Here is a 13,737-nt window from a genome sequence, read left to right as displayed (position 1 = left end):
AGATATAGATATAGATATAGTGCATCCATGAACTGAATGCCTAAAATAATAGTTCAAAGAAATACTGGAGGAGCAACCTTCCTCATTTGTCCTTATTTTGAGTATAAGAAGACCTTACCTACTCTTACATGCCAAGGTGTTCCATGGTAATCATGATCCATAACAATTATGGACCTTATATTTTATAGCATTTTAGATTTATCATGCCTCATAACTATTTTAATTGGGAAGAAATGGAAGCTCCAGGTGTTAACTAACTTGCCCACAGTCACATGACTTAAAGTAGAATGTCTTTTGGGAAGAAATGTGGAGAGTTTTTGTATCCAAATGGTCAGTATAAATACCACACAAATCACCCAGACTAACTAAGGTGTTTCTTTCAAGATCCTCTTTATATTCTGCTAAATGTTTAAAATACAAGTTATAATCAGGTGATTATGAACATCGGCCTGGACATAGCTGTAAGGAAATGGACTTAGCTTATACGTGGGCTGGAAACTGGTTAGATTAGAGCCATTGCTAGGGGGACCTGCAACATTTGTATGTCTAATGAATTAACCTAAGAATGTATAGTTGAAAGAGGAAGGAAGGGATTGCAGCAATATTTGTAAAAACAGTGGAAAAACTCTATCATCTGATTAGGGAGGGAGAAACCCAGAGATCACAGAGGTCACAATTATTACACCATTATGTTAGCCCCCTTTACTTCTTGCTTAGCCTGAATTCTGAAGACTGAAGAACCCCAAGGAGGGGTGTTCGACACCGAACCCCTGCCTCTCTCTTGGACTGTGTCCCTCTACAGGGAGTGCTCTGGAATGCTGTGGGAGAGCTCTTTGATTGTTGGAACAACTAGGGGCCTTGCTGGAATTTAACTGGCAGGGCCTGGAATGCCAAGAGTCCTACACTGCAGTGGACCGTCCTGTGCCAAGAAAGGATTGTCCAGTGTCACACCTGACTTTCAAATACCCTGGTGGACAGTCACCACAGGTGAGAGGCCTGTTTATGAGTCTCGGAACTTAGAGCCTGATTGAGTTTTACACTTAATAGAAAGTATTTTTTTTAATATATTTTATTGATTTTTTACAGAGAGGAAGAGAGAGGGATAGAGTTAGAAACATCGATGAGAGAGAAACATCCATCAGCTGCCTGTTGCACACCCCCTACTGGGGATGTGCCCGCAACCAAGGTACATGCCCTTGACCGGAATTGAACCTGGGACCCTTGAGTCCGCAGGCCGATGCTCTATCCACTGAGCCAAACCGGTTTCGGCAGAAAGTATTTTTTTATGCACAGAATTTTCCAGCAACACTAATATAATGTAAGTTGAGAGAAAACTATACTTTGTCTTGTGTGAATATTTACCATTCTGGAAATTCAGGTCACGTGCAGCAATACTGCAATACAGCTCCATTGGCAGGATCCCATTCATGTAATTCTGCACAACCATCCGACTCCTTTATCCTGTCATCTCCTTTACTCATTTCCCAGTGTTAAGTATGGAGATACTTATTCTCTATACTTTCATTTTATTTTTTCCCTTATGTTATGTTAAAGTTGGGGCATTATATTGATTTTTTTTTTAACTTTGTGCATTGGTAGGTTATACTCCCAATACATTTTATTGGGATGGTAAAGGCGACAATGTGTCTAGTAGGAGTGAGAGCCAGGGCTGTGGACCATTCTTTCTTTTTCTGGACAATCGCTCACTCGTGGCCTAGGGAACTATGCTATCTCCTGGTTTCCCTGAAGACTCTTCATCTGTTTCCCCTGTATCCAGCTCTTAAAAGCAGCAGTGTTCCCCATAGTTTCATCCCCACCTGAGTGTAATGCTCACAGAAGGATATTCTTCCATTTATTTTTAGAAAGAGTGGAAGGGAGGGGGAGAGACAGAGAGAGAGAAACTTCCATGTGAGAGAGATAAATCTATTCTTAGTGATTTATTTCTCCCTCTTACTTCTTGGACTTTGACTAACACTTATTGGCCAAATGCTCCCACCTCTTTGCTGAATTTCACTCCACATTTTCATTTGTCACTGTAGAGTACTTAGATATTCTATCAGTGCAGTATCTCAAATGAAGCAAGTCCAAAACAGAACACATTATCTTCCATGCAAAGTCTGTTCCACCTGTATCTTTTATTTTCTTGGTTAGTGATGATATAATTTAACAAGTCTGACAAATCAGAAAACTTAAATCATTTTAGATGAATTCATCAGTTTTTACTTTAGCAAAGCAATTGTTCACCACATCCAACCAAACTATCCTATATCTTTTTTTTTTTAAAATATATTTTATTGAATTTTTACAGAGAGGAAGGGAGAGAGATAGAGAGTTAGAAACATCAATCAGCTGCCTCTTGCACACCCCCTACTGGGGATGTGCCCGCAACCAAGGCACACGCCCTTGACCGGAATCGAACCTGGGACCTTTCAGTCCGCAGGCCGACGCTCCATCCACTGAGCCAAACCGGTTTCGGCTAAACTATCCTATATCTTGACTATTTTTAAAATCTATCTAAAGCACAAGTGTTTACACTTTTTCTGAAATACAATATAGCAGTATTGAAGTCTTAATGTTAAGTGTGATTTAACTCATTAATTTTACTTAAGCTATACACAGCCCATGAAAAGCATCATTTTAGGCAATTTTTAGGCACAAAGATGTTAAATATAAGTTTTTATGAAAACTTGGAAACCACCAATAAGGGAACAGTTTGGTATTTTTAGTGTGCATCCATACAAAAAGCCATTAAATTTGCTAATGGAGTGTCTTTATTATAACAACTGCTTTTCATAGTGTTAAATTAAAACATCAAGATCTAAAATTATCTTAAACCATATGAAACATGCAGGGGGAAATGACTGGAATGAATCATTATTGGAGGTTATCTCTGGTAAAAGGATTATAGATTATTTGTATTTTTCTCTTAGTATTTTATTTTATTATTTTTTGTCCTCCAGACTTTCCACAGTGCTCATGGTTTTCCTACAAATAACTATTTTAAGTCCTTTTCAGGTCTTGTCAATCATGCCTGTATCACAGTTCAGCCTCCTAAGGCACTTTCCTTGCTTCCTGCATCCTTTCCCTTCATTCCTCCTCCATGCTGCTATTGGTGAATTTTTCAAATTGTAGATCTGTTTATGGAGTTCCCTTTCTACTGGCTCCCTACCATGCAAAGGTCAAGCAGCACACACGTCAGCATGTCATAAAAAGGTCAGACAACTTCTCTCCCAAGTCTGTTTTTTCAGCCTCATCCCGTGCAATTTCTCACCAACAAAGAGACCTTGCCACCTTTGCTTGAACAAGCCATGGACTGTGGCAGGTTCTGTAACGCAATTTTCTTTGATAGGAATGTCCGGTCCCCCCTTTGCTGCCAGATCAAGTCACAGATTTATCCTTAAGACTCAATTCAAATGCCATAGCCTCTCTGAAGCATTTGCTGACAAAGTTAGGAGCCACTTACACTCTCCTCCCAAACATTGTTGTGGATGCTCTCATGTTTATCTCTTGATATAAGAGAGCTACAGCCACAAGAATTCCTCTCCTTGGGAAAATACTGTATCTTAGTAATTGTTTGTGTGTGTTTTTAATCCTCACCTGAAGGTATTTTCATATTTATTTTTAAAGAGAGTGGAAGGGAGGGAGAGAGACAGAGAGAGATAAATACTAATGTGAGAGAGATACATCGATTGGTTGCCTCCAGCATATGCCCGACCAGGGCTGGGTATCAAGCCTGCAACTGAGGTACTTGTCCTTGACCAGAATCAAACCTGGGACCCTGCAGTCCACAGGCTGATACTATCCACTGAACCAAACTGGCTAGGGTGTATCTTAGTAATCTTTGTATCCTAAACCCTGATACAAAAGTGGACACACAACAGGCACCAAGAAAGTAGCTGATGAACCACCAAATTAATGTCTGTACCCCAAGCTATAGTTTTTGATCTACACAGAAGGCAGTAGGAGCCAAAATGTATTGAAAAAAGCAGAACTACTCAAATTAAAGAGGAAATGACAGTTGGATTAAGCAGTGATTGACAACTGTTGGGAATTGTTTTAAAAAGGTGATTTACACTTTTACATTAAAAAGAAAATCTCCTGTGGCCCAGCCTGTGTGGCTAAGTGATTGAGCATCAACCTATGAACAAGAAAGTCACAGTTCGATTCCCGGTCAGGGCACTTGCCCGGGTTGAGGGCTCCATCCCCAGTGTGAGGGTTGCAGGAGGCAGCCAATCAATGATTCTCGCTCATCATTAATGTTTCTATCACTCTCTCTCTCTCCCTCTCTGAAATGAATAAAAAAATATTTTTTAAAAATCTCTTGTACCTATGTATTTAAAATACAGGAGTCTTTGAGAGTTGTGCTTAACACTTTCCCCCCCACTCTGGGGTCATGGGCTCCATTTCCAGACTCTTAAAAGTTTAATAAGAGCGACATGTTTAAAGAAATGACTAAGAATTCTTAGCAAAATTTCTATGACTTTAACAAAAATTCAAATTATATTTAACAAAAAACAAAAGCTAAAATAATAATACCCAATGTTGGATGACACAGGTAAACAGCATACATGTATGAAGAGGAATTTGTTAGTGGGTATAGATAACATTATAATGATCATATCATTTGACTCAGGAACTCTGAAAATAAAATGCTGGTATTGTGCCTAACACTTTCAATAAAAATCCTAACTTGGGTTAAAACTGTGTTTTTGAGAAGTAAAACAAAACACCCATGGAAACACCTATGAAAAGGCTAGACACCAGATCCACATCACATCACAAATTTTTAAAACCTTAATGCCTGGGCCGCATTCTAGGTCAACTGAGTCAGAATCCCAGGGGCTGGAGCCCAGATATAAAGCATTTTTTGAAAGCCCCCGCTATTGAGAACCACTAATCTACATGAAAACAGTTTCCCCCAATCGTCAACCATCTCCCTGGAAGGAAACATGTATCTTCATAATTACCTTCATTGTTAATCTCATTCTTAAAAAGAGAAAGCAAATGAAATATCCTTACTATCAAAGGGAGGTAAACAACACAGTGTAGTTGAAAGAACTGTCTTCATTCAGGGATGCTGGTTTTCATTTTAGTCGATTTTTTCCCTACTTTGAAAATACATTTTCAACATAAAATTCAAATTTGAATAAATGATCACATTGGAACATTTTGATGTTTTTAGGCCAAAGGAAAAAAAGCCTGGAGACTAACAAATTTTATAGGAAACGGAGATGTAAAAAGAAAATTGGCTATTTTAGGGATATTTGCCCCCATAGCATCATTTTAATAGCTTTGACTGGCAGTGTTTGCTGTAGGAAAAATGTGCTTAATCCCTTTAATCAAATTTTAAATGGTACAACGCTATATCATTTTTCAGGGATTCACTTAATAGTGATGGTGATTTCAGACAACCAAGAGAACTGTGTGGTCAGTCATCCTAAGACGGCTTCCTGGCAGGATGTACTGATGAGAAGGTCACAGTGGGATAACTGTGGGGACACTGGGTTCCAACCTTTCCTTCCTGAGGGCTCCTTTTCTCCTTTGGGTTCTCACATCTTTACTCTCATTGCAGCCAATTTACCTGACTTGGGTATATACCTGCCCCTTTTAAACTGGCATAGTTAAGAAAATCTTCTTAATTTTTTTTTAATGTATATATGACAGGATACTTTTTTCCAATTATTTACTAAAAACTAAAGAAAGAAGAAGAAAAAATAAAATAGTTAAAAATGGGAAATTTATAATACATAAACGTGTGACCAATAGTGGCTAATAGTGCAATTTGGCTAGTATAAATTAACAACTCTAGAAATTATCTTGGTCATTTGGTATCAAAATGCTGTTTGATAGACTGACTTTTTATGCTCTATTTAAAGATACATTTGGTTCTCTTGCATGATGAATGAATGAATCAATCAATCAATATTCAGAGCCCTAAGCCAATTTTGTGTGTTTTATTAATTCATAATGGTATAAAAAATTGTCCTCGCATTTTGCTTGGGTAATTTAAAATCTGTGTTATTTCATTTAAATGAATTACAAAGAGACTTGAATGGGAATGTTGATTACAGGTGACAAAAAATGGGGACCTAATTGGGAACTCCTATGAGAACCTTTATCAAGGGGGTTTATACTCTTTAACAAGCACTGAAATGAATTCCAAGGACAGCTTATGAGGTAATCAGTTGATTGTTTTCTCCATGGATTTCCTTTTGGAAAAAATCAGCTTCTTAATTTCTTTAGGGCTCTGGCTGTTCAGCATCTGCCTCAATACAAACAACTCTGACGCCACCGCTCCTGGGAGACAGACTGCTATTTGTCAAATGTGACATTAGGATGAAGTTTGAGGATTGAGGATTACAATTCAGATATCTTTACTCAAGATTTGCAGATGTGAATAAAATGAGAAAACACTCCTTTCACAGGATTTTACAGAGGGATTTCCTCACATTCATTAAGCAAAGTAACTTTAATTTTGATAACTTTGGCCTTTGTTTCCATTCTCCCCCACCCCCCCTCCCCCGTCGCCCCAAGTTCCTCTACTCCTCAGAGATCTAGCCTTTCTCCAGGATAATCAGCAACCTGCGAGGCAGCAGAGGAGAGCAGCCTGACCCTGACTAACAGTCACATGGTCCCAGCCTCTGGCAGGGTAAAGACAACATCTTAACCTAAGTTATGTTTCGGTTCTAGAGCGCTAAGGTGGGCTACTTTCCCATTAGAGCTAACAGAGAAGTCAGGGTAGGGGAGCTGAAAAAAACACAGTCCCCCTGACTGCCTCTATAGAGGCACTGGCTTAAAGCAACCACATGGGATAAAAGGAGAGGGATGAAGGGGAAGATCCTGGATATTCCCGATTTTTAACCAAGAGCAATTCAGAAAGTGCTAAATTGGATGAAGCAGACCGGCTGTGGCTGTGACTAGATTAAGTTTTTCTGCTGTCTGTCAGAAATAGGGAATTAGAGTTAGAATATAAATGTATTGACAGAAATAAAAAAAATTATATTCTGTGACTGTGAAATCCATGTGTATTACAAGACTGATTGATTTTTCACAGTTTCCACTGATTAAATGTTATATGTGAATATTCAGTCAAGCTCAAATTCTATCCAGAAACAGCAGCCCCATGGTCTGCCATCTGCAAAGGATGGAGAAGCTGATTCTGATTGGCCATCTGGCCTTGACTTGATCTTACTCAAGGTCATTTTTAGAGCTGGAATGGTCTCATAGGTCCAGCCCATGCTCAACGATCGGCAGTCCTGCCTGGAAGCACCTGGGCCTATGCAGGTCCTTAGTCCTGCCTAAGAGGTGAAATGTGCAGCCAAGCCCTGCTCACATGCATGACAAAACCACTGTCACATGCATGACAAAACCACTGTCATGTCACAAGCAGGACCTGACCCTTCCGCTCACCTCTCCTTCCTAATGTCTTGTTGCATCCTCATATTTCCCCTGAGTTTTCCAAACGATGTCAGTTCATAAGGCCCTCTCTTACATAAGCTAGGGACTCTCAGGTTCCATGTCAGTGAAGTGTTGCGTTCTCTTCAATTTACTTTTATAGCAGGATGGTTGAATTTCTGCCAGAGGTTTCTCAGAAAGACACACATTGACAAGAGTAATTTTGAAGCAATAAAGAATTGTTAGAGGCCAATGCACACCTGGGCAAATGAATTTTCACCATTAACTAACACATCTTTTCCTGATAAATGAGAAATATGTTAAAATGCTATACAAGATTAGGCAGATGTTTTTGCTTTTCATAAGGACTGGTGAGCAACTGAATGTGACCTTTGTCTTAGACTAACAGGGCAAATATTCATAAAATGGTTTAGGGGATCATGTGATACCTATACCCTAGGAGTTATGTACTGAAACTTTAATTGTAGAATTTGATAAAAACAACATGGAGACACATTTGATAAAAACACATTCTTCATAGTCAGTATATGAAATAGGAGTAATGGTAAAGCCATCTTGCAATATTGTTCTACACAAGGACATGTGATAAATGTATGCAATCCCTGAAAGGGACTATTTTGCCAGCTATATTATTCAGTTTCTATCAAGTGAATTCCACAGCCCTAGTCAGAGCCCAAAGAGAAAGAACAGCTCTGCTTAACTTTGCAGAACTTCTAGGTCTAAATACTGCAATTTGGGGGGATTCACTCAACAACATGATGAGGGTTGCTCTTCTATGCAGGGCATAGTGCACCCTGCAACAATACCTGGGGCTAAGCCACATTTGATTTTTATAATGGCCTGTGAAAAGGCCTGGGCTCTCATGTCTGCATGACTCCATGTCATGGACATTAGAGGAAACACTTCCTTAACACTCAGGCAGTGCTCTTTGAGACCTGGTCTAGAGAACAAAGGAAATGAACATACCAGAATATCAGCAGATTGCTTCAGATGTTCTGACCCCTGCTTAAGCTGCAGAGTTAGGCCAGCGCTCTGCTTACAGATGTGAAGTGGTGACTCTGTAAGAGGAAGGGAGGGATACCCTGAAAAAAAAATATAGTCTCCCAAATCCATTAGAATGACCTGCTGTGATAGTCCAATATCCTCTAGTATCAGAGAACTATTCCCAGTACCATTTAGTCAGGACCTAGATCTAGGAACTCGATCACATTCAGGGAAGTCAATTAAAAAGATTTCCAGATAGTACAGCACTTATAAAGGTATTTAAAACAGAATTAAATAGAGAAATGAACTCTAGTCAATGTGCATTAATACTCAGTAATTACATGTAGCATTCCCTAGTGTCCAACATTGGGTAAATATCTGTTGAAAATCCTCAACAATTCTGAAAAGTACTATCTGTACTATAATAATTTATTTTTACAGATAAAGAAACAAAGGCTTAAAAAGAAGAATCAATGGCCTGAGGACCTATAGCGGGTAAGAAGAAGACCTAGGTTTCAAGCTCAGGCAGTAGAATCTCAGGCCAGAACTCTTTGCCCTTGCCCTGTACCATGGGTACATTCCCCTAGGCTACTTGCAGTGCTGTTATTTCTCATGCAATTAATGGACAATATAGCCAATTTGTAGAGAAGCTTCTGCTCATTACTGAAAGAGAACACCACAGTAAAATCAAAACACTCATACATTTTAAGGACCTTGAAAGCTGCCAATAAAGTTTCTAAGACATTTCACAAGAAACCTGGAGCTTATTAAGGGGTTGTCAATCATTTCATGTGGATTCCAACACTGGACTAATTTATTTTAAAACTAGAAATGCAACATGCAAACTTTATGAAAAAAAAAATCCTAAAGAAAACCTGGGATATCTAACAACCAATTTATGAGTGAGTAATACATATCTCCAGACTATACCAATCCTTAGTCAATTTACAGAGAGCAAACCATTCCCCAGCTTTGGAGTCAATCCTCTGAGAGTGACACTAATAAAAACAACAGCCAAATGGCTCAGCCACTAAGGAAACTACTCTAAAGGACAGCCTGTAATCATGTTGACAGAGGCTTGAGAAACACCTAAATCCAATCCCAAAGTCCTTACTGTACCCATCAGACTGGAACATTGCTAAAAAGGGTCGTACCTTCAACATTTGTGGCTTTCCTGGGTTTAGTCCTTTACCTCTTTCAATATCTTTCCACTTATGGCAACCCAGCCCCTTGCCACGACCTTATCTGTTGCCATGGTTACAATTACAGGCTGTGGATTCACAAATCTTTGGTCTGATTGCTCTTGAGCTCTGACTCTTCAGGATGTCAAATTGCCTTTGGTATGCTCTCCTGCACCTGGAACTCAACATGTCTAAAGCTCAGCCCCCTCCTAACTCCTTTTCCCCAACCTCAGGAATGGCGTCATTAAACATCCTGCCATTTTTACTCTTCTCTCTTCATTGCTCTCCATATTGAGCAGGTCCACAAATCTGGGCAAGTTTACCTCAGACACATCTCTCAAATCCATCTTTTTTTATTTTGTTGTATGTCCTGTGTACAAATTTATGATATATCTAGGGCATTATACCACCTAACTTGTCTCCCAATATCTTGTCTCCTCCCATTTTAATACTGTTTACATACAATTGAAGAATTATATTGCTAAAACAAAAATTACATAATGCCATTCTCTTGATAATAATCCACTAATGTGGCTTTCATAATTGTTGGCAGGATATTCCAAACTCATCAGCTTATATAGAAGTTTCTTTACAACCTGCCTTACCTTACCATTTCCAATTCATCTCTATCCACTCCAAAGTTTGTTCATAATGATCTAATAATGGATCCCTTAAGTAGGCTACCGATTAGGAGACAATGGGAACAAGATATTCTAATGGTTAAGACAGAGGGCTTTTCAATTGCATTCATGTGAACTGAATCACAGATTTACCTCTTAGCAATGTAATAACCTATGTGTAGACTCTAAGAGACATTTCCCGGGTCTCAAAAAATGGGACAAATAAGGTTATCATCAGCAATGGTTAAGTGAATGAGTTAACTATTATAATCCTTATCATCAGGTATATATACAACTATAATTTAATGGAGAGCAAATTTTCAAAGAAGAAACACTGTGCAAATATGTTATTATTACTTAAGCAATGATGTCCTGTTGAGGATCTGATAATACCCACTTTTCTCTACCACTGACTTAGTAATTCCTTGATTACAGAACTTCCATATGATAGATCTTACATTTTTCTTTTCTTTACTATGAGTTGTATTTCCAAATATACCTGATTATAAAAATTTTATCTTATACATCTTGGCATCTCAACACTATATAGCCCAACACAAAATTCTTAGTAGACTATCAATAAATATTGAGTCAGAGTGAGTTATCATGCTAAAGATTGCTAATCCCTGTGGTAAATGCCAAAAATTAAATTCATGAGTTTCTGATGTTGGTGCACCATGATGTTTTTTCCCCCCAAGGAAATAAAGATTATACTTCATAAAAGAAAAACAACATTTTACAATTTCTTTTGTTATGCTGTACAAAGCAAAATGCAAATTAGCATGAGCCCATGGACACAGAAGCTAAAATGACATTTTGAGCAATTAAGTACTTTAATTATAATGTTGATAAACAGAGTTCATAACATGGAAGCCATTTTTCTCCAGGTTACCTGCACTACTTGACACCAGTAGATGTGCACAGTGCTTATAAAAATATCAGCTAAATTTGACTGCAAGTGAACAAGCCTGTGAGTCTGGTCTTTAGCTGGAGAACATCTCACAATGCCTCCTTGGGAAAATATTGTTCCTCTCAAATATTCTGTCTCCATGAATTTATAACTTATAAATGTTTCTTTAGATAGCCATATTTTAAGGATTCAAAAAATCCTGTCCAGAAGTTGTTCTGAGCTTCATTAAAATCCACTTACTGAGTATGGGTATAACTAATGATATTAGCAGGAACTATGTGCCAGGCACCATTCAAAGCACTTCACACATACTAACTGGTGGGCATTACTACCTACATTTTACAGATGTGACAACTGAGGTTTAGGGGGACAGCCTCGGTTTGCACACAGTCTGTCCATTCCAGGAGCTCTGCTCTCAACCACCATGCCATTCTGCTAACATAAAGTAGAATTTAGTAAGTGCTGAGTTTTAGACAACTCTTTGGGAACTCAAAGGAAGAAGAAAGTACTTCCTATTAAAGTTCCGGAAAGACCTCAAGGAGAAGGACGTGCAGGATTCTGATTGGCGGAGATGGAATAGGCATGATAACCTAATAGTCTAATAGATTATTTTTAATTATAATCCAGAAATCAAGAAATTTTCCATTGGGAGGACTAACACACTGAAACGCACAGGATGAAACACCAGGAATGAGGATGAAGTTCAGAAACTTCAGCTGCATATGTTTAGAATGATTGCTTCCTGGCACGAGCACAGCTCATGTGAAAAAGAAGAAGAGATTTTGGCCAAACGGAAAGTCAGAACAAGCCAACAGCATTAGATGGATGCCAAGAAAATTAACTGGACCCTAAGTGGCACAGAAGTATATCACATAGAAAGGGGAGGAAATTACCCTAAATGCAGCAGAACTGGAATTCAGCTGTGGACATCGCATTAAGGATGGATGTTGACAACCAGGACAGAATTCAGAGCAGAATGAATTTTCAAAAAGCCATGCCACATGTGAAAGAAATGCTGAAAGCACTGGAGAAATGTAGAAGGCTCTGAGGAAGCATGATCACTGTCTTCAAATATTTCAAAACCTGTCTTGGAAAGAACAATCTGTGTAGAGTCACACATGATATAAAAATAGAACCAATGGGAGGATAATAGAACAAATAAATCAACTAATATTAATGCCAACTCTATATTAGCTATGGGGGAGGAGGAACGTTACTGAGGTAAAAGAAGTAATCAATATCCATGGGGCCTACATGCTAGCCAGAGGACAAGCTAATGCTTTTAAAAAGAATACTCATCTTTCTGAGTAGGGAGTGCATAAATATTAAAGGAAAGATACTGATAACTAGTCTTTACCCATTTGGAGAAGTCAACGTTGAGGAAAGTGGTGAGACAGTGTTTTAAGGATAAAAGTGACTTGGAATTTGAGCTAAACTTTGACAGATGAATCCGTTTACAAAAGTCACCACCCCAAAGCCAAATCGTCAGTAAACAAAACTGCAAACAGATTTCTGAAAATTCTCAGAGAATCCACTTAGGGTTTAAGAACATATAACAATTCTCTGTAATACACCACTTCTCAAACTGTTCCTAAGAGGTGATATGACTCCTTTCTCTTCTCAAACCAGTGCTTCTCTCCCCGCCCCCCCCAACCCCCCACCCCCCTACACACACCAGCACAGTGACAAGATGTACCTATTACTAGGGAAGAGAAATGGGTACAACATTCTTCTAGATAGTAGGTCAGAAAAGAAAGTAAAAATGGTCTGAGAATAGAGAACAAGGGGACCCCATTAATGAGGAGAAACAGCCTCTCTGAATTGTTCAAAGGCCTGCCGATTTTTCCACCAAAACCTCAGAGAGTTTTCCTATTATCTCCAGACCGAAAAACACAGACAGATAAGAAATTTGTCATTCAGTCAGCATTGTGTGGGAAAAAATGCCCAGGCCTGGGAGTCAAACTTTTACATTCTTGCCCTGCCACTCATCAGCTGTCTAGACTTGGTCTACACATGTAACCTCATTGTGCCTCAGTTTCCTTCTCTGTAAACTGTGGATAGCCACTTCTGCATGGAGTCTTTGTGGAGATTAATGAGAGTATTCCTAAAATGCTGTACACATTCTATAATTCCACTCCTACAATTACCACCATAACCTATAGGTTTCTAGTGGTAGATTTTTTTTTTTGGCAGCTCAGATACCTCTGTTCTTTGGAAATTATACCACTTTTTGGATAGTTCAAGATGAGTTTATCTAATATCACTTTCTGATTTCTTCAATTTCATACATTTTGAAGGGATGGCAACTTCTTATTGGTAAGGGATTTCCATGAATTTACCTTTTTGCAAAAAGAGATTATGCTTTAGGGTGTTTTGTTTTGTAAAGAAGAAGAGGTGGGGGTTCTGTGGGGGTATTAAGGGGGAGGAAAGGGGTGGGAGGAAGGAGGCAGAGGAGGTGGGGTGAGAAGGAAGAAGAGGAGGAGCTGCCACTTCTAGAGCTAGAACAAGTCATAATCCTGTAGCACTTTAACTGTAACATACTGGAAGATTCATACCTACTGAATAATTTGAGGTTGGCAAAGAATGAAATGAAAGACAATTAATGTTTAATAAGCTATTATTTAAA

At 38.7% G+C, this 13,737-nt stretch overlaps 1 protein-coding gene across 1 annotated transcript in view; it reads right to left on the bottom strand.

Annotated features, from left to right (window-relative positions):
- Nucleotides 1-13,737, bottom strand: part of ARHGAP28 (Rho GTPase activating protein 28) — a 145,391-nt gene that overhangs the window by 85,373 nt on the left and 46,281 nt on the right. The window lies entirely within an intron of this gene.

Source organism: Eptesicus fuscus, chromosome 12, assembly GCF_027574615.1.
Source record: "Eptesicus fuscus isolate TK198812 chromosome 12, DD_ASM_mEF_20220401, whole genome shotgun sequence".
NCBI lineage: Eukaryota > Metazoa > Chordata > Mammalia > Chiroptera > Vespertilionidae > Eptesicus > Eptesicus fuscus.
The sequence above is the reverse complement of the archived record's forward strand: the minus strand, read 5'-3'. Positions and strand labels throughout refer to the sequence as shown.